Source organism: Eleutherodactylus coqui, chromosome 5 (genome assembly GCF_035609145.1).
Source record: "Eleutherodactylus coqui strain aEleCoq1 chromosome 5, aEleCoq1.hap1, whole genome shotgun sequence".
Lineage (NCBI taxonomy): Eukaryota > Metazoa > Chordata > Amphibia > Anura > Eleutherodactylidae > Eleutherodactylus > Eleutherodactylus coqui.
The window spans coordinates 163993108-164002157 of record NC_089841.1 but is presented as its reverse complement, the minus strand read 5'-3'; positions in this window follow the sequence as shown (position 1 = coordinate 164002157).

The following is a 9050-nucleotide window of genomic DNA, read 5'->3' as shown; positions in this document are numbered from 1 at the left end:
TTCGGCGCGAGACAACCCCGATGCAGGGGTTAAAAAAACAACCCGCACAGCGCTTACCTGAATCCCGGCGGTCCGGCGTCTTCATACTCACCTGCTGAAGATGGCCACCGGGATCCTCTGTCTCCGTGGACCGCAGGGCTTCTGTGCGGTCCATTGCCGATTCCAGCCTCCTGATTGGCTGGAATCAGCACGTGACGGGGCGGAGCTACACGGAGCCGGCATTCTGCACGAGCGGCCCCATAGAAGACTGCAGAAGACCCGGACTGCGCAAGCGCGGCTAATTTGGCCATCGGAGGCCGAAAATTAGTCGGCTCCATGGGAACGAGGACGCTAGCAACGGAGCAGGTAAGTATAAAACTTTTTATAACTTCTGTATGGCTCATAATTAATGCACAATGTACATTACAAAGTGCATTAATATGGCCATACAGAAGTGTATAGACCCACTTGCTGCCGCGGGACAACCCCTTTAAATAATGCATTACTTTGATAGATCAGACTTTTATGGACGCAGCGATAACAAATATGTTATTTAATTTTTTTATTATAAATATGGGAAAAGTTTTTGTTTAAAACTTTTATTACCTTTTTTTCAATACTTAATAAACTTTTTTTAACTGATTTTAAAATTTTTATTTTTTTAAGTCCCCGTACGGGACATGAACTTGCAATGGTTCGCGATAGTATTACATTATACCACTAAGATATCTCCAAGATAAAATGCAATAAAAAGTGATCAAAAAGTTGTATGTATTCCAAAATGATACCAACGCAAACGGCTGGACGTACCGCACAAAATGAGCCCTCGCTCAACAATGTTGATGGAAAAATAAATAAGCGATTGTACGCAGAAAATGGTGGCAGAAAATAATTTTTAAACGTTAAATATTTTTGAAAAAAAATACAAGTACAGCAAAAAAAAAAAAAAACATACAAGTTTGCTATCGTAGTAATCGTACTGACTCATACAATAAAGTTATCATGTCGTTTTTGTTGCAGTTTGTGCGCCGTAGAAACAAGACTCCCCGAAAGATGGTGGAATTTCATTTGTTTTTCATCACTCTCCACTTTAAATTTTTTTTAAGTTTTTCAGTACATTATATGGTACATTAAATAGCACCATTGAAAAGTACAACTTGTCCCGCAAAAAAACAAGCCCTCATACAGCGACGTCGATGGATAAAGGAGTTTCGATTTTTTTAAAAGGGAGGAGGAAAAAACTAAAATGGAAAAATAGAAAAAAGCTCCGTCACTAAGGCTGCCTGTCCACGAACGATAGTTCATTGCGTTACCCATGGCGATAATCTAGCCATGGGCAATGCAGTGAATGCTTTCCATAGCGTTGTATGGAAAGTGCAGCCCCGCCTGTGGACATGAGACTTAAATAATGCATTACTTTGATAGATCAGACTTTTATGAACGCAGCTATAACAAATATGTTATTTAATTTTTTTATTATAAATATCGGAAAAGTTTTTGTTTAAAACTTTTATTACCTTTTTTTCAATCCTTAATAAACTTTTTTTAACTGATTTTAAAATTTTTATTTTTTTAAGTCCCCGTACGGGACATGAACTTGCAATGGTTCGCGATAGTATTACATTATACCAGTAAGATTATACCATTGAAAAGTACAACTCGTCCCGCAAAAAAACAAGCCCTCATACAGCGACGTCGATGGATAAAGGAGTTTCGATTTTTTAAAAGGGAGGAGGAAAAAACTAAAATGGAAAAACGGAAAAAAGCTCCGTCACTAAGGCTGCCTGTCCACGAACGATAGTTCATTGCGTTACCCATGGCGATAATCTAGCCATGGGCAATGCAGTGAATGCTTTCCATAGCGTGCAGTATGGAAAGTGCAGCCCCGACGTCCATGAGCGGAGAATCATAGCGATTCTCCGCTGGCGGGATTCAAATCGGGGCATGCATTTACAAATTACTAATTGATAACAAAGCTATATGAGCTACATTCACCAATAATTTGTCACTGAAAAGGCCTGAAACTAAAATATAACCTTTATTAATTTAAGCGATAAAAAAACCATCTCTTATTCAACAGGATGGTTAGGACCCAAAAACAGACACAAAGTTACAAACAAACAAACAAAAATGCCTATGGGATTTAAGCAAATGTTTGGGCGTACAGAGTCCAACCGAACTCTTAACTAATATCAGTGAGAGTTACTAAGAGGGCTATCAGATGAGTTGATAACCTCTGGCTGTTTCCAAATGAATGCAAGACCAGAGGTACTAGCCTCTAGGTGAGTGACTTCCTGTTGCTATATACTGGTGAGAACGTGCATATAATGGAAGGCACCGTTCCAAGCAACAAATAAATAAACACCACTCACAAAGTACTGGGTGGTGGATTATTAATAATTCAATAATCACACCATACTTAAAAAAGTATTGTGCTCGTATACCCACTTATAAGGACACTATACTGTGTCCGAGTGATTTAGTATTGCTACACTTTTTGCTTCCCAATAGGAACATCGATCTGTCAAGACCCAATTTTTATTAATAAGGGTCTTTAATTGTGTAAAATCTAGATTGTCACCAACAACAAACTGAAGAGCTGGACTTATAATGACAAGACTTAAGATATGGAATTATGTCAAAAGAAGTCAAGCTACTTATAGTATATGCCAGCTCGCAAAAGATGCAAGTTAAATGAGCATTTGTGTGATTAGCTAAAGTCCAATATTGACCAGAGCAAACAAGATCGTCCACAATCGTCAACGCGTTTCCACAGTGCAAAACAAATTATTTACGCACTGCTTCATCAGGACGAAAATAAGACTAAGTTGTACTCAAAGATTGTACAGTAAGTACCAAATTGTACTCAATTTGTTGTCACAATAGGTTTAGGTAGTGAACATCAGTTGCGCAAAAATGGTTGTAATTACTAGCGCCTATTGACTGATGTTCAATACACTAAAGAAAAAAAGGGGGCTGGAAGACTGGTTGCACTTGTATGAGAGCAAACAATTTAGTTTGCAATATAGTGCAAATAGTACGTACTGCCTTATATAGACAGACATTTAACTAGGCAACCCTTATTGTTAAATAGGTTCGTTGTTTAATCAACCACATGATGAACAAGGGTGCTAGTTACTTAGATGTCTGGACGCCAGATACTTGGCGTTCAATGTCCCAGACTAACTAAGATGCCAGGGAGGTCAATTTAGGGTTATGATGGTAAAACACCTAACCTGGCTAAGTTGCAATACGGTCCAAGATAATGACCGCTAACTAAACTATACTACCAGCCCCTGAGAGGCAACACATCAAACTGACAGACCTGGTAACTGTCTGTACCTGGTCCGTTTATATAGGGCTGACTCCTGGTAGGAGGGAATAACTTGAAATTTCCAATTGGACAAGCCACGTCTGGTATAATGACGCTGCCGCTTGCGTATTAATCCGGGCGCCGGATCACGTGGTACAACGTCACATGCATCATCGGGTGCTAGGCAACTGGAGACGAACGCGCGGCGTTCAACGTGATGGCGTTGGACGCGCCGGGTCACGTGATACAACACGGCAACCCGTTAACATAGCAGCCACATCTAATATAATGACGCCGCTGCTTGCGTATTGGTCCGGGCGCCGGGTCACGTGAATTATTAATTATTAATAATCCACCACCCAGTACTTTGTGAGTGGTGTTTATTTATTTGTTGCTTGGAACGGTGCCTTCCATTATATGCACGTTCTCACCAGTATATAGCAACAGGAAGTCACTCACCTAGAGGCTAGTACCTCTGGTCTTGCATTCATTTGGAAACGGCCAGAGGTTATCAACTCATCTGATAGCCCTCTTAGTAACTCTCACTGATATTAGTTAAGAGTTCGGTTGGACTCTGTACGCCCAAACATTTGCTTAAATCCCATAGGCATTTTTGTTTGTTTGTTTGTAACTTTGTGTCTGTTTTTGGGTCCTAACCATCCTGTTGAATAAGAGATGGTTTTTTATCGCTTAAATTAATAAAGGTTATATTTTAGTTTCAGGCCTTTTCAGTGACAAATAGTCTAAATTGCTCTAAGAGCCTTGGTTGTCACAGTGATTAACATTCACCAATAAAGCTTAAGTTCGACTTCTTTAAGTATTATGCAGACAGGCTCCTTATATGGTAAAATAAAGCAGCTTATACTCACCTTTTCTGGCTCTCTACGGTGTCCAACAATGTCACTCTGGGTTTCCCTTCTGACGTAATGTTAAACGCTGCAGCAGCCTGTGTGCTCGACGGCACAGGCTGCTGTAGCCAATGACAGAGCTCAGCGATCGATCACTAAACTCTGTCATTGGCTGCAGCAGTCTGTCACATCCTGTACACAGGCAGCTGCAGCCTGTAAGCAATAGATCATTGGGGAGACCCAAACACAGAGGGAAGCAAGGAGAGGTGAGTATAAGCTGGTTTGTTATTTTAACACATGAGGAAGATGTTTGCAGAACCTTTAAATGAGTTGGACAATCCCTTTACCTTTATTAGGAAATAGTCTAACTGAAAAATAAAGAGTTAGGTCTCATTCACATTCTTGTTGGAGGCTATGTTCAGAGCCTTCAGTACAGCTCTGCCACAAAATTCTGGGAAAAGGCCAGTCGGAATACAAGAAGACCGACAGACCCCATTATAAATCAATGTGGTCCATTTAATGCCATTCTGGTCCAACAAGTGCCGCAGCTCGTGACTTCAGTATTTTCAATCTTCGGCTCCAACAGTGACCATCAAGGATCTTGGTGTTCATCACAAGTAAAGCCTCACTTTTGAATGGCCACCATGTAATGCTACCACAGCTGCTGGATGCCGCTCACCCTGATTGCCAAGGGTGAGAAAAGCGGGACATGTAGCTGATCGCCACATTCGTTTAATTTTAAAAAGGAGTTGTCTTTGTAAAACAACTTTAAATAGTTATTCCCGTATAAATCAATGGCACGTTGCCAGGATACACCATTACTATGTGATTGGTGGTGGCCTAAGCCGTTCGAACTCCTACAGACTCTGAGAATGAAGAGGCTGTAGCACTGATGTAGTGGCACATCTATTTCTAAGCTTTCCCTGTAGAGCGGTGCTCCCAGCCACTTGAATGGGGCCATACTCCAGTGACCTGCTTGGTAGGCAAGAACAGTAAAGGGGATACAGCACTAAATCAGCGCTGTAGACTGTTCATTCACAGGATCTGGCCAAAGAGGTTGGACAACCCCCCCCCCCCCCCCTTCTCCAATCATAAAGCAATAGGAACAACACTTAAACTACACCAAACTAGTATTTGACTTTACAGGATCGCACTTCCCCTAACTCTATAGGTACATTGTAAGAGTCACTGCAGGCTTTTTGGAAAAGGTGTAGGAAGTTACCCTACATAGTAAACTCATTTTCTCTTAATGGTCAAATCTGCAATTTCTGCTTATTTTACTAGGCACACCTCTATTAACTCTCTCAGTCTGGCCTATCCAGGTGGCCTACACCTCAGTCTTACCCCAGATAGAATCCTAGGTACCATTACAATAGCCAATACATCAAAGCCTCCTGTCTTGTACCCAGAGATGTTGATAGAATATGTGATATAGGCACTATATACAAAACATTTGGACAGTCTTCAGACTCTCTCACTTTTCTTACATTTTGTTATTTTGTGGCCTTGTGCAAATTAATTTAAAAATCCGGTTTTCCCTCATCATTCTGCACTCAATGCCCCACAATGACAAAGTAAACATGGAATGTTAGAAATCTTTCTAATTAAAAAAAAAATATGGAAAACTAACATTTTGCATTCATACATGTATTCAGAGCCCTTGGTGTGGCACTTGATATTGATAGTTAAGTGGGCCTCCTTTCTTTTCATCATCTGTTGAGTGTTGAAGCGCAACCTGCGTTCCACTCTCCTTATTCATTCAAGGTTTTGTTGAGGCTCTATCGCTATCATGTGCCATAGGTCATGTGCTCTAAATGATGATGGAGCGCAGCATTTAAGGTCAGACCCTATGTAGCTAGCGTGGTGACGTCATCCCACCTTCGATGAAACGTACGTTATACTCCAACATAACCTTAAATTAATAATGAAAGTGGAACGCACGCTGCGCTCCATCACGCAGACCACATGACCCACGTCACATGATAGCGAAAGCCCTTTCCCACAGTGTGATGTCACGGCTACCATACCGGCGTCTGATGCGGATCTCGGAATTGTAAGTTTTACCTAGGATCCTAATCACCTCATGTGAGCAGTTCATTCCCTTTAAAAATAAAAGAAACTCAGCTAAAAGGAAACCAATGTGGCTCGACAAGACGGTACGAGGGGCAATAAACGAAAAGAAGAAAGCGTTCAAACTACTAAAGCAACAAGGCAGCGAAGAAGCGCTAAAATCATACAGGGAAAAAAACAAAATATGCAAAGATACGATCAAAACTGCCAAGGAGGAAGCAGAAAGACGGATCGCAAAAGAGAGCAGAAACAACCCGAAGCTATTTTTCAACTACATAAACAGCAAAAGGATTTGCAGGGAGAGCGCTGGCCCTTTAAAAAACAATGCAGGAGAAATCATTGATGATGACGAAGGGAAAGCAAATATACTAAACAGCTTCTTCTCAAGTGTGTTCACCAAAGAAAAGGAAATGCCACACGAGATGCAGGGGAATAAAACGAACCCCTCACAAAATATCTTATACCTAACGCAGGAGGAGGTGCGGAAGCGTCTAAAGAAAACTAAAATTGATAAATCACCGGGCCCAGATAGATTACACCCAAGAATACTAAAGGAACTAAGTGACGAGATAGCTAGGCCGCTATACCTAATATTTCTAGACACTATCAAGACCGGAGTAGTACCATTGGATTGGCGCATTGCCAACGTGGTTCCAATTTACAAAAAAGGGAGCAAAAGTGAGCCTGGTAACTACAGGCCAGTAAGTCTCACTTCAGTAACGGGAAAAATTTTCGAGGGGATTCTGAGAGACGCCATCGATGAGTACCTCAAGGAGATTAAGGGAATAACTCCTCACCAGCATGGATTCATGAAGGGTCGCTCATGTCAGACAAATCTGATCAGTTTCTACGATGAAGTAAGCTCTAAGCTGGACCAGGGAGAATCTATTGATCTTGTATATCTGGACTTCTCTAAAGCCTTTGACACCGTGCCACATAATAGGCTAATATACAAAATGAGGCAGCTCGGACTGGGCGAAAACGTGTGTAAGTGGGTAAAAAATTAGCTCAATGATAGAAAGCAGAGGGTGGTAATAAATGGTTCGTACTCTGATTGGACCACAGTCGCTAGCGGGGTGCCACAGGGTTCAGTACTAGGCCCCACTCTGTTCAACATATTTATTAATGACCTGATAGAGGGGCTGCACAGCAAAATATCAATATTTGCAGATGACACAAAATTATACAATATAATTAATGCAACGGAAGACAATGTGCGGCTACAAACGGACCTGGATAAGATGGGGGCTTGGGCAGAAAAATGGCAAATGAAGTTCAATGTTGAAAAATGTAAGACTATGCACATGGGCAGGAGAAACGGATGTCACAAATATTCACTTAATGGGGTACCGCTGGGGAAAAGTGATATGGAAAAGGATCTAGGGGTATTAGTGGATAATAGACTAAACTGGAGTAACCAATGCCAGTCAGCTGCTGCAAAGGCAAATAAAGTCTTGGGTGCATTAAAAGAGGTATAGGGGCAAAGGACGAGAACATTATCCTTCCACTATATAAGGCACTTGTCAGGCCTCACATGGAATACTGCGTACAATTCTGGACACCCGTGCTCAGGAAAGATGTCACAGTGCTTGAAGGGGTTCAAAGAAGGGCAACTAAACTAATACATGGAATGACGGGACTGGAATACCCAGAGAGGCTATCCAAATTGGGGCTATTTACTCTAGAAAAAAGAAGGTTAAGAGGCGACCAAATAACCATGTATAAGTACATGAGGGGACAACACATGGATCTCTCCCGTGATCTGTTTACACCCAGGACCACAAAGGTAACAAGAGGACATCCGCTACGATTAGAGGAAAGTAGGTTTCATCACCAACACAGAAAGGGGTTCTTTACTGTAAGAGCAGTTAGACTGTGGAACTCTCTACCGGAGGAAGTGGTGATGGCAAAATCGATAGAGGAGTTTAAAAGGGGACTTGATGTCTTTCTGGAGAAGAAGTATATTACAGGATATAAATATTAGGTTAAGTGTCAATCCTGGTATACAGGCAGGTAGGAACTATTAGGGGTTGATCCAGGGAACAGTCTGATTGCCATTAGGGAGTCGGGAAGGAATTTTTCCCCCAAAAGGGCTAATTGGCTTCTGGCCTTGGGGTTTTTTGCCTTCCCTTGGATCAACACAGTAGGATAGACAGGCTGGACTAGATGGACAATGTCTTCATTCGGCCTTACATACTATGTTACTATGTTACTATCTTACCTGTTCATATATATAAATGTGTACAATCCCTTTGTCACTGAATGCTTGAAAAAGGCGCTTATAAGCCCCAAAACACATTGCATGATATTTTAGGAGAAATTAAAGTACGGTTAATATAACCAATAGACCATCGGGTCCCTTTTAAATTTCCTCGATTCCCGGAGCGCTGAGTTTTCTTTTTTCCTTTTTCATATTAGGGTGACCAAGATGATCACTCTGGCTGACCTCCAGAGATCCTGTGTGTAAGGCTGGATTCACACGAACGTATATCGTCTCGGTTTTGAAAAGAGGCGGGGTGGGGGCGGGGCAGTTCCACGAATTAGCCCCGCCCCGCCTCTCCTCATTGCAAATAGTGCAGAGGGGTGGAGAGGAGGCCGAGAGGGGGCTGGAGCTCAGTTCCTGCACTTGGCTCTTCCATCCCCCCCCTGCAAATGAGGACGACGTATATCGGCTCGGCGTGAAAACCGAGCCGATATACGTTCGTGTGAATGCACCCTAAATGAGAGAAACTTCCAAAAGGTCATCCCTCACTGCAGCCCTCCACCAATCTGGGCTTTATGGCAGAGCGGCCTATCACACCCTAAGTGCCAACAATATGACTCATCCAAACACGTTTCCC